Here is a 17,749-nt window from a genome sequence, read left to right as displayed (position 1 = left end):
AACTGGAGTGAGGTGGAATCTTAGAGTTGTTTTGATTTGCATTTCTTTTATGACCAGAGATGTTGAGCATTTCTTCATGTGTCTATAGGCCATTTTTGTTTCTTCTTCAGAGAAGACTCTCTTTAAGTCTTTGGCCCATTTTTTAATGGAATGGTTGTTACTTTGGAGATTAGTTTTGGAGTGATTCAATTTTTTGAGCTGTTGATATATTTTAGATATGAGGCCTTTGTCTGTTGTTTGGTTGGTGAAGATCTTCTCCTACTCTGTAGGCTTCCTAATTAATTCACTAGCTATGTCCTTTGCCATACAAAAGCTCTGCAGTTTAATGCAGTCCCACTTATCCAGCCTTTCCCTGATTTGCTGTGATTCTTGGTCCTTATTAAGAAAGTTTCTACCTGTGCCAAGGAAGCCTAGTGTATCTCCTATTCCTTCTTGTAAAGTTTTCAGTGTGTCAGCTTTTACCTCCAGGTCTTTGATCCATTTGGAGTTAATTCTAGTGCAGGGTGACAAAGAAGGATCCAACTTTAGTTTTCTGCAGATGCTTAACCAGTTCTGCCAGCACCACTTGTTGAAGAGGCTGTCTTTCTTCCATTCTATTTTTTTTGGCTCCCTTGTCAAAGATTAGGTGGCCATAGTCTGTGGTTTAATATCTGGGTTCTCAGTTCTATTCCACTGGTCTTCAGGCCTGTTCTTGTGTCATTACCAAGCTGTTTTGATAATTATATCTCTATAATAGAGTCTAAAGTTTGGTATTGAAATTCCTCCTGCACTGTTCTTTCTGCTGCAGATGTATTTTTTTTTCAAATCAGTGATTTTATGTTTAAAAGAAACATGATTACACATGCTTACATGTATAAATCCAAAGATCTTTATATTTTTTCTTCTTTTTCTTTCTTCCCTGCCCCCCTGCGCCAATATATGGATTGAACTACCTTTCTCATGTTTCCAAGCAGGCATTCTATCACTTGAACCATGCCTCTAGCCACTTCTTGCATTTGTATTTTCAAGGTAGCGTCTTGATTGTTGGGATTGTCTTGCTCATTCTTCCTCACATCACTGGTAATAATAAACATGTTTCCCTGAAGGTGAGGTAACAGATGCAAGCCATCACTATGGCATCCAGCTGTTTGTTGAGATGGAGTCTCATGAATTTTTTTTTCAAAGATTTTATTAACACTGATTTTTTTTTCCAGTCCTGGGCTTGAGCTCAGAGCCTGAGCACTGTCCTTGGACTTTCTCAAGGCTAGCACTCTACCACTTGAGCCTCAGCACCACTTCCAGCTTTTTTCTATGTATGTGGTACCGAGGAATTGAATCTGGCTCTTGGTGCATGCTAGGCAAGCACTCTACCACTAGGCCAAACTCCCGGCCTCATTTAACACTGACCTTTACATCATATTTCAAATGTCATGTTTAACAAACAAGTATTCAAGAAGGGAATCTCTATGTACAATCATTGGCACAGATTTTAGAACATAATTAAAATTAAGCTAAGAGACTGCATGTCACAGACACATATCGTTCTATGTATCTATGTCTATAAAGTATATATACCATCATAGCTTTTTGTGTCTATGTAGTTACATTTATGTCTCCAATGTCAATAGCCTTAGGTCTCTTGTACTGTTTGGATCTAATATCCACATATCAAGAAGACCATGCACCTTTTGTTCTTTTGGTCTTTACTTACCTCGCTCAACATGATTCGCTCTAGTTTTATCCACTTCCCAGAGAATGCCATTATTTTATCTTGTCTGTTGGCTATGTAGAATTCCATTGAAAATATGTACCACATTTTTTTGTATCCCTTCATCTGCAGTAGGGATCTAGGTTGTTTCCATCTCTTGGCTATTGTCAATAGTGCAGGGATGAACATGACTGAGCAGGTGTCCTTATGATATCCTGCACTATGATGTTCAGGGTAGATGCCCAGGAGTGGTATAGCAAGATCATATGGAAGATCTATTTTTAGTTTTTTGAGAAACCTCCAAACTGCCTTCCAGAATGGTGTACTAGATTACATTCCCACCAGCAGTGCAGTAGGGTTCCTCTTTCTCCACATCCTGCCACCATTTGTCGTCTGAGTTCAGAATATTGGCCATTCTAATTGGGGTAAGGTGGTATCTTAGTGTTGTTTTTATTTTACAGCTTAATTCCTTTTGGTACATTTTATTAGCATCAATTACTTGCACAAGGAAATTCTGCTTTCCCGAGTCCATATATATTTTCAATGTACCTTGACCAGACTCCCCTCTTTCATGTCCCCAATTAATATCTGCTCCTTTTCAAAACAAATTTGCTTTATTTTTAGAGCATTTTTATTGTACTTAATAGAAGAGTTACAGTTATATTCGCCAGATAGAAGGTGCATTACTTCACACATTTTTTAAAGATTTTATTAACATTAATTTAAACTTGCTTTATTTTTAATGTCTACATTGTATCACATTGTTTCTATAAACCGTCATTACTTAGTCAACTCTGTAATAATATAAATATTTTATCTTTCCTTGTAAATAACAAAATAAAGATAATTGCTTTCATTATGTATTTTTATAATCTTGTAAATTTAGGAGTTCCTAAAATATAATTAGTCTGTTGAATTAATCAATGAAAGCAATGTAGAAAGGCTTGGTCAAAGAAATTTTATATTTTAATATATATTGCCTTTCAGAAAAGTAAATAATCTATTATTTATATCCTTTTTTAAAAATACTTTGTGTACGATTTAAATATTTCAGAAAATTTTAAAGTCTTTGATTTTGTGCTGACATATTGAAGTTATGACAAGTTAAGAGCCATAAAAGCCAATAAAAATTTGCCAGTTTCTAAGAATTTTGAGACCAGTAAAATATAGCCATTATTTAAAATTATATGTTTGCAATTTATAAATTAGATTAAAACTGAAGGTATATTACTTCTTAATTGTTTCACTAAGTTTTACTATCATCTATGCTCTCGAAGGGGGCTTTGACTTTGTTATCTGAAAAGTCGAAATACAATGCTGGGCTATCCCTATCCCCATTTTATTATCCAGACTCTACATGCAATGATTAAGCTCACAACATGAAATTGGATATGGTTGGAGCATTTGTCCTGTAGGCCTCAGAAAACACTGCAAGTCAGGATTTCATTTAGTGCTGAGCCTGAGCTTTCAGTTCAGTTACATATATGAAGATGAGACAGTTTAACAAGAGGTCATACATAAGGTTTTGGAGGGTGTTTGTTTTTTTGCCAAGTCCTGGGGTTTGAACTCAGAGCCAGTGTACTGTCCTTTGTCTTTCTCAAGGCTAGAGCTCTACCACTTGAGCCACAGAACCATCTCTGGCTTTTTCTATGTATGTGGCAATGCTAAACAAGCACTCTACCATAGGCCAAGATCCTGGCCTCACTTGTAAAGTTTTAATAAGAATAAATTCACTGGGTTAACAGCCTGGAAATGCTAGTCCACTTGTCAAACCATGGCTAAATATTGACTAAAGATTCCAAGTTAGAAAATAATCAATGAAAGCCTTCTCCGAACATAAACTGCCCACATGGAATTACATTCATTTACAATAAACTATATTGTGTATTATTATTTATAAAGCTTTTTATTATGTATAAAGTACATACTTCCTTTTGGAGATCTAATTGTAAAAATATGACAGCATACTGTGGCTTAGAGTTCATATTTTGAAATGTTTTCCTCCTATAAAAACTGAAAATGCCACACGTACTAAAGTCTAAGGTATGCACAGTCAGCCATGCCTGAAATCTATGTTCTGTTTCACTGTTTTCCCTGTGTATTTGGATCTTAGTACTATAACGACTAAATATTTATAGTTTTAAATTTTGTTTCTGCAAGAAAAAAAAAACAATACCACACATTACTTTTACTCTGTGGCTTTTCCAGAACTTAAAAAAAAACATCCTTGCAATCTTCCTACCAATAACACTCCATTGAGAGCCCCTCTCTTCATGAGGTTTGTATTTTATATTCAATGTTATCATTTTATTCATCTGTCAATACTATCCATTTCGAGTCTAATGTTCCAGTGAATAATCTCACCCGAATTATTATTCTCCCAAGTATTTAACCAGTATTCTCTAAAGGTGTAAGAATTGTGAATTATAAGGAACTCAAGAAATTTTAATTGGGCAGGTACTATTGCAAGATGGCGAGGGAAAATATAATGTGTAAAGGAAGGTGAATAGGGCTGAGATACTTTTATATACATGTGTCCAAATGAAACAGTCAAAGTTGCCAATATTGGTCTCAGAAAGAGGCAGAGGGAAGAAGGAGAGGAGTGACAATGGAGGTGATTCTGATCAAGATGTATGCATATTTTAACATGCAAAAAAATAATGTTAATAAAAATATAGGAAAAAATAACAGTCAAAAGTTATACTAAAGGGACATAATTTAATGCAATGGTTTGAATCATGGAACAGGAAACAAACACAAGGAGAAAAAGTTCATGAAATTCTCAATGAAGTCTGTCATTTAGTTAATTAAAAAATCTGGAAGACAAAGGTTCTGAAGCCATTAATGGAATTATTTGGGGGAAAAAAGATCACCTCTTCTTTTGAAACATAAATATACATATGTATTTGTCCATTTATTGTAATTAATAGAAGGGTTAGATTATATTCACCAGATAGAAGGTGCATTACTTCACATATATTGATACCCTTTCTGCTTTCTAATGTCATAGTCCCCATTTCCCGCTCTCACCCTCACCCCTCATCTTGCTTCCCCCTTCCCTATCCTATTTCAAATAACCAAATAAGCAATATATACAGTATATCAGATAACAAGGTGAAATACTGTAACAATATGAGATAACCAAGGGACAGCAAAAGAGATGAGAGATAACATAGTACATTAAGGACAACAATCACTTATTATATGGATTTTGTTTCTATATCCTGGAGGTCCTTTCATTTAGCGTCATTCTATATGGCCTTATGAATCTAGGTTTTGTTCTATTGTAAATCTCTGCTAGGAGAGCCCAAGGTTTCTACTGATTATGACAAATGAGGGAAACCTTTAAGCCTATGTTCCTTTGAGTCTGGTTTATTTCACTTAATATGATGTTTTCTAAGTCTTTCTATTTCCTTACAAATGGGGCGATGTCATTCTTTCTGACAGCAACATAGAATTCCATTGTGTATAAATACCACATCTTCTTGATCCACTCATCAACTGAGGGGCATCTGGGTTGGTTCCATATGTTTGCTACGGTAATTAGTGCTTCAATGAACATTGTAGTGCTAGTGGATTTAGTATGTTCTTGTTTCTAGACGATTCGGTAAATGCCAAGTAATGGAATTGCTGGGTCATAGGGGAGCTCTATGTTTAGTGAATATACATATTTAAAGAGCCATAATGTTAAACAACTTTTGAGTCACTTTTCTACCTTTCTTCAATTTGGATATTTATAAAACCACAGGAAGGTCACACTGTTTACCTAACAATATTCCTTAGACCACATAATCATACAAACATAAAACTATTTGCCAGAAAAACAGCAGCCTCTTCAACAAGTTGTGCTGGCAGAACTGGTTAAGCATCTGCAGAAAACTAAAGTTGGATCCTTCTTTATCACCCTGCACTAGAATTAATTCCAAATGGATCAAAGACCTGGAGGTAAAAGCTGACACACTGAAAACTTTACAAGAAGGAATAGGAGATACACTAGGCCTCCTTGGCACAGGTTGAAACTTTCTTAATAAGGACCAAGAATCACAGCAAATCAGAGAAAGGCTGGATAAGTGGGACTGCATTAAACTGCAGAGCTTTTGTATGGCAAAGGACATAGCTAGTGAATTAATTAGGAAGCCTACAGAGTAGGAGAAGATCTTCACCAACCAAACAACAGACAAAGGCCTCATATCTAAAATATAAACAGCTCAAAAAATTGAATCACTCCAAAACGAATCTCCATAGTAACAACCATCCCATTAAAAAATGGGCCAAAGACAAAGAGAGTCTTCTCTGAAGAAAACAAAAATGGCCTATAGACACATGAAGAAATGCTCAACATCTCTGGTCATAAAAGAAATGCAAATCAAAACAACTCTAAGATTCCACCTCACTCCAGTTAGAATGGCCAGGATCAGGAAAACGAATAACAACAGATGCTGGAGAGGATGTGGTCAGGAGGGATCACTACTACACTGTTGGTGGGAGTGCAAACTTGTTCAACCACTATGGAAAGCAGTATGGCAGTGCCTCAAAAGGCTAAACGTAGAACTCCCCTATGACCCAGCAATTCCACTACTTGGCATTTACCCAACAATCCAGAAACTAGGGCATACTAAATCCACTACCACACCGATGTTCATTGCAGCATTATTCACTATAGCAAAGATATGGAACCAACCTAGATGTGACTCAGTTGATGAGTGGATCAACAAGTTGTGGTATTTATACACAATGGAATTCTATGCTGCTGTCAGAAAAAACGACATCGCCCCATAAGTTAGGAAATGGAAAGTCTTAGAAAAAATCATATTAAGTGAAGTAAGCCAGACTCAAAGGAACTTAGGCTCAATGGTTTCCCTCATTCGTCATAATCAGTAGAAACCTTGGCCTCTGCTAGCAGAGATCTGCAATAGAGAAAAACTTTGATACATAAGGCCATATAGTATGAAGCTAATTGAAAAGATCTCCAGGATATTGAAACAAAAGCCATATAATGAATGATTGTTGTCCTTAATGTACTATGTTATCCCTCATCTCTTTTGCTGTCCCTTGGTTAACTCATATTGTTACAGTATCTCACTTTGTTATCTGATATATTGTATTTATTTGTATTTGGTTATTTGAAATTGGATAGGGAAGGGGGAAAACCAAGATGGGGGGGTGGAGGGGATGGAAATGGGGACCAAGACATGTGAAAGGGTATCAATATATGTGAATTAATGTACCTTCTATCTGGCAAATATCATGTAACCCTTTTATTAATTACAATAAAAAAGTAAAAAAATATATATTAAAAAAAAACTATTTGCCAGATGCAGGTATGTGAGGTATTACAACTCAAGGTAAATAGCATGTTTTACTATAAATGATCCAGAACCATGTAACTTCATGCTAAATGTCATGTCACATAATTTAAACATTAATAACATCCACATACTGAGCATCAATTTTATAAACAGCATTTTTTTGTCAGTCATGAGACTTGAACTGGGCGTAGGACTTGTCCCTGAGCTCTTCAGTGTAAAACTACTGTCCTACCCTGAGCCACAGTGCCATTTCTGGTTTTCTGGTGTTTATTTTTTGGAGATAAGAGTCTCACAGTCTTTCTTGCCTGAGCTGGCTTTGATCCATGGGATCTCAACGTCCTGAGTAGCTAGAATTATAGGTGTAAGACACCATGCCTCGCTAAACAGCTTTTTTTAACTTACTGAAAAATATTGAAAAAGGCACATCTGCTTAAATTCTAGACTCCTCTTCACTGTAGAATTGACTGAACCTTGAACCCTCCTAACCCTTTCATTTAATTAGCTTAACTGCTTGGAGTGGACCCAATCCACAATATGTTGATAACCTCAACCCTTGATCCTATGGTTTGAGTGATCCTATTCCAATTACTTACTCTATGGGATAAGAAATAGAATGGCTGCTAGATTTTTAATACATCTGATGGTGGTGTGCTCCAATATTTTACTTCCTTTCTGATCAAATACAAAACAAAAATGCCCTGGCCTGGACATTCTATGTTCTTCACAAGAGTCTTTTCTGTGTTTTTGCAGTCCTAGCACTGCTTCTATTTGTTGTGTTTGGGTGGTACATGATGCACTTCTTAAAGCTAGTGGTTAAAACCTACAAACCCAATCTCTTCTGGAATTGTAATCTTAATAGAGCTGTTTTTATGTTTAAAAAATAAAAACTATTCGTGATCTAACAGACTATATAATTACATAACTATTTAAAATCCTAAAAATCAAAGTTAGGAAAGAGATGTCTTAAGAGCAAGACAATTTTTAGCTGCAAAAACCTAGATTTGGAAGAGAGAAATTTTGCAGAGGAAACTCTTTATCTTTTCAAAAAAGATTCCTTCACTTAATGAATCTGTCTCAGGCAGTTTAGAATGCTATACTAGAATACTACAACATGATTGAAATGACAGTCATCAAGTTTCCAGCCGATCTTCTGTCTGGTAAGGGCTCTTTTCCTAGTTTGATGATGAACCAATGGCCATCTTCTTACTGTATCTCACGTGACTGAGGGCTCTCTCTCCCTCCCCCCACTTCCTCCTTTCAATTGACTCTTACCAAGTTTTTGTAGAACTTTTACCAATCAGAAGCCATCATAAACGGAGCCTTCACACTTTTTATGCATCTATTCTTTCTTCGCCTGTGGAATAAATCTGTGTTGGAAGTAGTCTCCAAATCACTGGTACCTAAGGAGTTCATTGAAATGAACTGTGGGAGCAAACCTAAAATATTTGATCTAAATAGCATAGTAATAATACCCAGCATTTATTTAGCACTTTACAGGGTTTTTTTAGCAGATATTATTCTACCTGTATTACTGTATCGGCTCATTTGTATTATTATATTATTTCCTTTGACAAGGACAACAACCTTTAGAGTCATTCATCCTGCCACCTTATTTTATAGATAAAAAGTTGAGGTGTAGAAAAGTTAAACTGCTTATCCTCAGTGTCATAGTGGTAGAGCCATGCTCTATTCAAATGCAATGAATCTGAAATCACCCCTGCCTAGCTGGACAAATTACATCAAGCAATTCTGTATTTACAATTCAATTGGATGACATTAGAATTATTAATGCCTGTCAAATCTACTTCACAGACTTGTTGCAAAGGTCAAACATAATGATAAAGGAATATGTTTGGGGTTTTTCTCCTCTTTAGGGTCGTTCTAAAGATTAGAGATATAGAACATATGAAATATGTCACAGGATCTTAGCTCCTTTGCAGAGCCAGTGGAAGAGCAGTGCTTTCTAAAGTCAATCCAGAACTCAACACAGATGGAGCTGAGAATCCTCCATTCTCTTCCCCAACCCCCTTCTCCACATAGTCAGGTATAGAGCCTCTGTTGCCACAGCAACCCACTATGGGTTCCTGGTTGACCTAACATTGTTGCTGCCACTCTTTTCTGTTACATCTAATTTTAAAATGCAAATTTTCCAGCAAGCAATCTGAGTTCTCAGCTGATTCCTTTTACAAATAAAGTAGCTAGTGAGTTAGTCTTTCTTTGAACATTTTTTTAAAAACATACCTCTAGACCATGCACAATGTTTAAGCCAACATGACATCATTTCTTTGGGCTATTTCTTCTGCTTCCCTATGTCCTCTCTTCAAATCTATTGCCCATTCTCTATAACCTCCTCCCTTTCTTTCTTCTGTCCTCTTGCATTTTACTGTAAGAGATCATAATTCTGTACCAATAAATTTCCTACTATTAACTCTGTCTCAGAATAAGGTTTCCTTAGGTAACAAGAGAAATACAATATTCCAAAGATCCATTTCCAAAAATAACTCTAAATACTGGGAATTGCTAATGATTTACTTGTCCCTCTATCATAATATATTAAGCTCATCCCTCACAGTACCTGTGGAGGAATAAGGAAAGTTGCCCTCAAAGAAGCACTGGGAAATTATCTCTTCCTACACCAGGCCACCAGAGACTTCTCCCTTTCAGAGCCAACCAGCTGTGTCTGAGTTGTGCCAGACAGCGGGTAAGAAATTGTTCCTACAACATTTTTTGAATCTGTATTCATCAGTAAAGCCTCCAGAGGGTGAGAAAACTGAGCTAAAAGGCTCATGACAGGTATAACCTGTTACTCCTTCAGCATCTGAACAGAAGCTAAAGGGCCCAAATGCGGTAACTTGACTTGAAAGTAGACTGTGTCTAAGCATCTAAACGCAGGAATCAGCCTTGCAACTGCATGTGAATTAATGAAGGCAAATTAGCTCGGGATTTGTGGGAAGGTGATGGCAGAGTAAATCTTCCACATGTAAGTATATTTTATGTTAATTGCAGAAAGTAGCACAGATACATAGTTTTAAATCTCATCCACAGGGAGCTAAGAGTTGGACTTGTTGATTTCTTTTATTATCTACTCAAATGACTCCCAGCCTTGTTTGTATTTACTCGAGAAGCACGAATCTATGTCTGAACAGCTTTACAACTGTAATTGTTTTTAAAAAACTTCTTTTTAATACCATCTAGTTAATTGTACCATAACAGCTCCTAAATGGAACACTGTATCTATCAGTCTTAAGTGCTTCTGTGGATATAATAGCTTCAGTCATATTATTATAATCTTTTTTTATTTAGAGCACATGAAAAGGTGAAAATTAAATATTCCTATAACTGCGACTATTTGAGCTGTTACTCACTTTAGTGCTAAGTAAACACTAATGAAACCCTTATCACCTCTGATAAAATTATATCCTGATTATGAAGTATGAATTCAACCTTGAAATACATTTTTCCCTGCTTTCCATCTCTCTACCCAAAGTGTTTTCTCAGAAATGACCACACTGTGTGTATTGCTTTTTTAAAAACATATTTGTTAGTGATCTTGATGAGTAGAGGACAAAGGAAAAGTGTTGAAATCACATCTCAAATCCAGAAATAGCAAAGTACAGGGAGGAACACTGAACTAAGAAAGTTGGCTTAACTACATGTTTTGGAATCATGCTACCTCTGGGACTCAAGGTGTGACCCACTAACTAGAAGACATTGCATTCCTCAGAGCTTCAGAGTAAGACAAACCGTAGACTACCTCAGATTAATCTAATAAAATCCTTTATATTATAACAAAACCATTGAAGGATTCCTATGTAGTGTCAAGTCTGAGAAACCCGGCAATGCTGGAGGTTTCGAAAACCTCCACTGGGAAGAAGAGAAAGTCCATATTAACCTCAGTTAACCTCAATTAACCTCAGGTAGTGTCTAGAAATGTGTTAATCATTCCCCTTAACCGAGAATGGTTGTGATAGTAAAGTGGGAGGATATAACTCTAAAAATTCAAACCAATATTAAGGTCTGAGACATGGTAAAGTAGCAAAAGGGAAAGGGGAAAGTGTTACACACTTCATTTCAATAAACTTTTAGGAAAAAAGGTGCTTGTTGGAACCATTTTATCCATTGTTCTGTGTGATGTTATTGGATTTGATTTCCTTTCTTCTAGAGAAGGACACGTTTTGTGTGTGTGTGTGTGTGTTTTTTTAAAGTGACCTAAATTCCGTATTCCATCCAGATGCTTTCAATTTGGCAGGCCAAAAGCAAGTTTTACATAGAGACTGAGCTCACTGAAAGTAATTAGAATTTTGTTTGAAATTCCAAAGACATTTTAAAGTCAAGAAACTGTTTAGGAAAAATATTAAATAAATACATGTGACCTTGATATAGTTTTACATTGATATTCGTACCTCAGAACCATCTTAGACTAAGCTCCTCTGGGTACCTTTAAAACTAGTCTTCCTAGCACTGATCTCAGAGCAACAGACTTTATGTTAAATGTCACTTAGGCAAATGATAGAAAGTGGGAAGTGCGACCTCAAAGCACATCTTAGCTGAAACAACAGTGAACCACAAACCTGTGTAGTATTGCCTTGTGTGGATATAAAACAGAAAACACTCAAACTCAGTTTCTTCTATATACTAATAACAGATCATTTCTGTGACCTCAAAAGGTCAGGTTGGATTTCATACCAGCAAGCAAGCCATCAGTTCTGTAGTAGACACCGGCTAGATTTGCTCTCATTCAATTCATTTCTGCATTGTCTATCAGGAGGTTGTGCCAGGTCTCAAGGTTGGGGACTTTGTCACCAAGATTGGCCCACACACACTTCAGGTGCCAGCTACAAAGCCTCCAGTTGTATTCCCTCTTCTACTTAACCAGCTAGCTATTAAATGTGGGTTCCCACAAAGCCATCCTCAAGTTGAGTGATTGACAGGGGTGGGGGGAGGAGTTGGAGGAGCATGGAGCTTCCCGTTTCTCTCCTGTCATGCTATTCACTATGTGTTCAGTGGTCACAAAGGTCTCTGAACTATCCTGTAGCTCATACCTATAATCTAGATACTCAGAAGGCAGCAATCTGAGGACCACAGTTTGAAGCTAGCCCAAACAGGAAAGCCTGTGGGCCTCTTATCTTTCATAAACTACTCAAAAAAGTCAACTGGCACTGTGGCTTATGTGGGAGAGTGCTAGCCTTGAGTGAAAGAAGCTCAGGGACAGTACCCAAGACCAGAGTTCAAGCCTCAGACCAATAAAATGGAAAGAAAAGAAGGGCCATAAGTAATGAGCCTAAAACAATGAGTGAAAACCAAAACTATGTATCATAATACCATGGGAAGGCAACCTCATAAATACAATGGTCCCTAACCAGATATCCCTCCCTTTGAATTGAACTTTTCGCAACTGACAGATGCTTATGGGTGTGACTAGGGCAGCCCCACCATTCTTCTCTGACAGAATTCACACAATCAGATCAACTCTGCTACCAAAATAAACTTGAGAGTGTTAACTTTCTTCACTTTATAGTTTTATTTATTGCAAGAAACTACCACTTAAGCCAGGCATGGTGGATCACACCTGTAATCCTAGCTACTCAGGAAGCTGAAATCTGAGAACCAAGGTTCAAAGTCAGCGCAGGCACTAAAGACACAGAGACTCATCTCCAATTAATCACTAGAAAAGGGGTTGTGGAGTTGTGGCTCAAGGGGTAGGGTGTTAGTCTTGAGCTGAAGAGCTCAGGGACAGCATCCAGGCTCAGAGTTCAAGCCCCATGACCCACAAAAAAAAAAAAAGAAAAGAAACTACCACTCTCGTTCTTTTTTCCTTAGTCCTTTGTGTCTTCCCTTTGTTTTTTTCCAGCTTCTTCAAAATTCCACATCTGAACATTAACACCTAGTCAGAACATATTCAAATATTTACATTAAACTATTATTTTCAAGCAATTTACTGATGTAGGAATTAATCTGTATTTAAATATTTTTTGAACAGAAGCTATTTTAGAGTATTAATACTCTAAAATAAGCACTAAATAAGTAGTAGAGTATAAGTACTCCAAAATAAGATAATAAGCACTAATAAACTATATGATATTTCTTAACATTTTCACTAAAGACTTGAAACCACGATCCTATAGCCACCTAATATTTGATAAGGGAGCAAAAAACACAGGATAGAAGAAAGGCAGCCTCTTCAGTAAATGGTGCTGGCAGATTAGACATCCAATTCAGAAAACTGAAACAAGATCCTACACCAGAATCATTTCCAGATGGATTAAAGACCTCATTTTCGACAAAATCCCCTGAAAATATTACAGAAAGGGATAGGGGAAACATTAGGACTCCTTGGCACTGTTCGAAATTTCCTAAAATCCAGAATCACAAGTCAAAGAAAGACTATATAAATAAGGAATAAATCACGCTGAAGAATTTTTGCATGGGAAATAATATAGCTTTCAAAATAATTAAAAAGCCCACAGAATGGGAGGTCTTTATGAGTTATACATTTGACAAGGGCCTCATATTTAAAATATATAAAATAGACTTACAGCACAAAAAAACAAACTCCCAAAGAACAAATCCTCAAAAAAACAACAACCCAATTAGTAAATGTGTTAAAGACTTAAAGAGAGACCTCAAGAAGAAGTAAGAATAGCCAACAGACACAGAAAAGATGTTCAACATCTCTGGCAATAAAGGAAATGCAAGCAGAAACAACACTTAAGATTCCACCTCACCCCAGTTATCAAGAAAACTAACAAGAACAGATTTCTGGCAGGGTTGTGGCCCAATAGGAATGCTACTACACTGTTGTGGATGGGGTATCAATGTTCAACAAGAAATGTATTCACTACCTTACATGTGTAACTGCAGCCCCGTGTATATCATCCTGACAATAAAAATAAACTAAAAAATGAATCACAGAAAAGAAATACATTAAGTGGATAATGCAAGTAAACCCCCCAGCACAGAGCCTAGCAGATATAAGAGATTCAATAAATACACAGTATCTCACTTTGTTACCTGATATATCGGATATATTTGTATTTGGTTATTTGAAATTGGATAGGGAATGGGGGAAAACAAAATGAGGGGTGGGGGTGGGGGGAGGGAAATGGGGACCAAGACATGTGAAAGGGTATCAATGCATGGGAATTAATGCACCATCTATCTGGCAAATATCATGTAACCCTTCTATTAATTACAATAAAAAATATTAGTTCTTTTTCCTATTAAAACAAAATGAAACTTCAGCCACAAATGTTTATGTGATTCTCTGATCATTATTATCACATAGCACAGTAAGAAGTGTGTGCATAATTAAATATGTACCACTATGGTAATTGTTTTTAAATTTTATTGATAGCATCATTATGTGCATTATGTTACACTAAGAGTTTTTCTGCTTATACAGCATAGTTATCAGTTACTTTTTATAAAGAAAAGCTAAAGGGAAATAGCTGAGAAGAAAAAAATAGCAGTTTAGTAGTTTAATGAGGTAAAAAGTTTAACAACTTTCTACAATGTAAAATAACATTTGTTCATTGTTCTTGTCCAAATTCAGCCCCATCCCGTCCCTGAACCATGGACCTCCCTAGCAACTAACCTCCATCTGTCAAACAACACTGATACTAGTATTTCTCTCTCCCACTGCCTCCATTTACAAAATTAAAAAATCTTAATTTCAACTTGTTCTTGTCACTATTAACAAAGCCCAAGCAATCTACAGGAATATCCCCTTCCATCTGTTTTCTGGATGCACTAATGCCCTGTGCAATCTGGAAACCCCAGAGCTTGCTACGGGAGCTGACAGGTCCCTGCCTAAACCATTCTCATTCCAGAATCATTGATCAAAACACTGGCTAGTTGTAAACGTGAGCTGTGACTCAAAGTGAGGAGGAACTGAAGCAACCACACCCATTTGTCAATATCTGAAACTAGTAGGAAACATTAACATCAGAATGAAAAATAGCTAGACTTCTCCAACTAGAAAGCAGATATTAATGAGCAAGCACAGAGCTAAAGTTAAACTCAAGGCTGTGCATAAACCAGCTAGAACTCTCCATCATGATTCTGATATAAGCTGTTGACAAAACTTAGAATATCCTCAGTTGTATCTATTACTGGATAAGTCATCTTAACTCATAAAGATCAGGAAATGACCATATCTACAAATGGAGCAGATGGATGTGAGGCAAGCCTTGTAACATCAAGTAGCTTCAGATCCCAGTCCCACCTGTGAAAGAATTTAAATATGTTCATGGAGGAACTTGCTGGAGTTGATCCAGTAGGCCTAGCTGCCCAAGAATACCCCTTGAAATTAAAATCAAAGCTAGACACCAGTGGCTAATGCCTGTAATCCTTGCTACTCAGGAGGCTGAGATCTAAGCATCACAGTTCAAAGCCAGCCTGTGCACAAAAATCCATAAGACTCTTATCTCCAATTAATCACCAAAAAAACAGAAGTAGCACTGTGACTCAATGTGGTAGAGTACTAGCCTTGAGCTCAAGAGCTCAAGAACAGTGCCCAGACCCAAATTCAAGCCCCATGACCAACAAAATAAAACAAAAACAAAGAAAGAAAGAAAACTGAAATCTGCATTGAAAACAAGATCATTGTCCAACAGACATTGACAGTAACAAGTACTCGTACAGCTAAAAAGAAAATCCAAACAAGCAAAGAATAGCATCAAGTATATTAACTCTAGTCACTCTACAACCCACTGGACTCATGTAGACATATCTTTCCATAAGACAGCCACAACTGCCATTTCTAATAAAGAATGGCACACTGCTCATCTTATAAATGTGTGCACTCTGCTAAGAGCACAAGTATTTCCTGTAGGCTGAAGAAAATAAGATAAAGTAGAAATAGAAATCAGGATCCTGGAATTGGTTACAGCTAAGAGATTTAAATGAATTGATTTCCAATTGCAAACAGATGATCTTGCAAAAACAACAACAAAATGATGTTTAATTCTCAGAAGAAATTACATGGATTGGAAATTTGTTGTTGAAACAAGTGGACTTTACCCATCCATTTTAAAAATGGAGTGAAACACTAAGTTTAGATGGCAAAGGAAAGGGTCCAGAAAACACATGGAAGGGGCACTTAAAAGATATAATGTCAGTAACAGATACCTTTAATCTGTGTTGGTTCTAGAAAACCACAGTAACACTCCAGATATGATCCTGTCTTAAAAAGTCAAGTTCCTGGTTACATGAGCAATATGAAACTTAGAGATGAAAACCATATCTATGAGAAGTAAATAGTGTCTTTTCGCTATTCAGTGAACATTATGCCTTTAAAATTAATCAAAATATAATTATTATAAGAGGTAAATAATTCCAAATAATTCCTACTTTTTTACAAAAAAAAACAAGCTCAGTTATCTCAGATGTTTAAACTTATTGTCTAACATTTGAAATTTCGTATTTTACTTAACTATGTACATAGTGTTCATCTGTTAAAGTTAGAACTCAAAAGTCCCTCCATCCCATGATCTACTAAGCATGCAGTCACTGCTGATAATGGCAGCACATGCCCGCAGAAGCCATCTTAATGACTACCCCTGAAGCCCACCTCCTTAATGAAGGTGTGCAAAACAATCTAGAATTCTAAGAAGTCGTTCTTTAATTTTATTTATTTATTTTTGGTAAGTCATGGGGCTTGAATTCGGCCTGGGCACTGTCCCTAAGCTCTTCTGCTCAAAGCTACCACCCTACACTTGAGCCACAGACCCACTTTCCATTTTCTACAGGTTAACTGGAGATAAGAGTCTCAGGTCCTTTTGTGCCGCAACTGGCTTTGAATCTTGATCCTCAGATCACAGCTTCCTGAGTAGCTAGGATTACAGGCAAGAACCACCGCACCCGGTACTTTAAAAAACTTTTGAGGCAGTTTGTTTCTTGACCCACAACTAAAGGCAAGTTTTCCATAGAACAGATATAACTTCTTTGCATAAACTTCAGTCTGAAAAATCAATACATTCACTCAAGCTAGATTTAAAAGAAAGGGAATAAAGGGTTTGCAACTTCAATAACCTGGAGGACACTGCAACCTCTGGCTAATAATGGCTGTGAAATCCAAATTGGAAAGATCCATTCCTCAATTTCTACAGTGACAAAGGAAGTCAAACATTACAGTTTGCCACATAAAAATATTGCCCTTCTTACTTTGGGGGAGACTTAAGCTTACATTGAGTATCTATTGTGCTCTACACATGCAGCTTTTCCCATTATATATATTTCATTTAACTTTATAATTATGAGTGTTGAAAAACTTTCTGGACACCAGAGAGATTAAATAAATTGTTTGCCAAAAATCAGAGAAACAATGTCTGCTTGAACCCAAGCTTATACTCTCGTACTCTTTTTAGTGCTAATAGCCAGTATGTGTCAGGAAGAGACAATATATGCCAAAAATCTAATCCTGTGTTTCACGTGCCCTAACTTGCATAACAAAATTAGGAATGAGACAGTGTTAGGTCCATTTTGCAAATGTGAAAAGAGCACAAAGGGATTAATTCCACAGTTACCCAAGTTCATAGAGCCTATACACAAGAAAATGGAGAGCTGATTGCACTTGTCCTTCCTTCCTAGTTACTCTCATTATGAAGTGAACAGCCTCAACTCTGCCTCTGAGAGCAACAATGAGTCCATCACAAGTCCAAAGTGAAACTCAGTTAAAATTTTAAGTCTTGTCTTTTCACTGCATGCATGGAGAATACAAGTGATAATCTTTATAGGCAGGATTTTCAAATCC

The 17,749-nt window shown here is 36.7% G+C and overlaps 1 protein-coding gene, 1 long non-coding RNA gene and 1 pseudogene across 3 annotated transcripts in view; 2 read left to right on the top strand and 1 right to left on the bottom strand.

Moving 5' to 3' along the window:
* Nucleotides 1–17,749, top strand: part of Cdh20 (cadherin 20) — a 177,550-nt gene that overhangs the window by 97,013 nt on the left and 62,788 nt on the right. The gene's annotated exons all lie outside the window — the stretch shown is intronic.
* Nucleotides 1–17,749, bottom strand: part of LOC150049619 (uncharacterized) — a 286,277-nt gene that overhangs the window by 235,476 nt on the left and 33,052 nt on the right. The window lies entirely within an intron of this gene.
* LOC150049620 (uncharacterized) overlaps nt 1–17,749 on the top strand; it is a 51,896-nt pseudogene that overhangs the window by 11,033 nt on the left and 23,114 nt on the right.

Source organism: Megascapheus bottae, chromosome 19 (assembly GCF_031878675.1).
Source record: "Megascapheus bottae isolate mThoBot1 chromosome 19, mThoBot2.hap1, whole genome shotgun sequence".
In the NCBI taxonomy this organism is placed as follows: Eukaryota; Metazoa; Chordata; class Mammalia; order Rodentia; family Geomyidae; genus Megascapheus; species Megascapheus bottae.
Note: the sequence above shows the minus strand (reverse complement) of the source record. Positions and strands in the feature narration are given on the sequence as shown.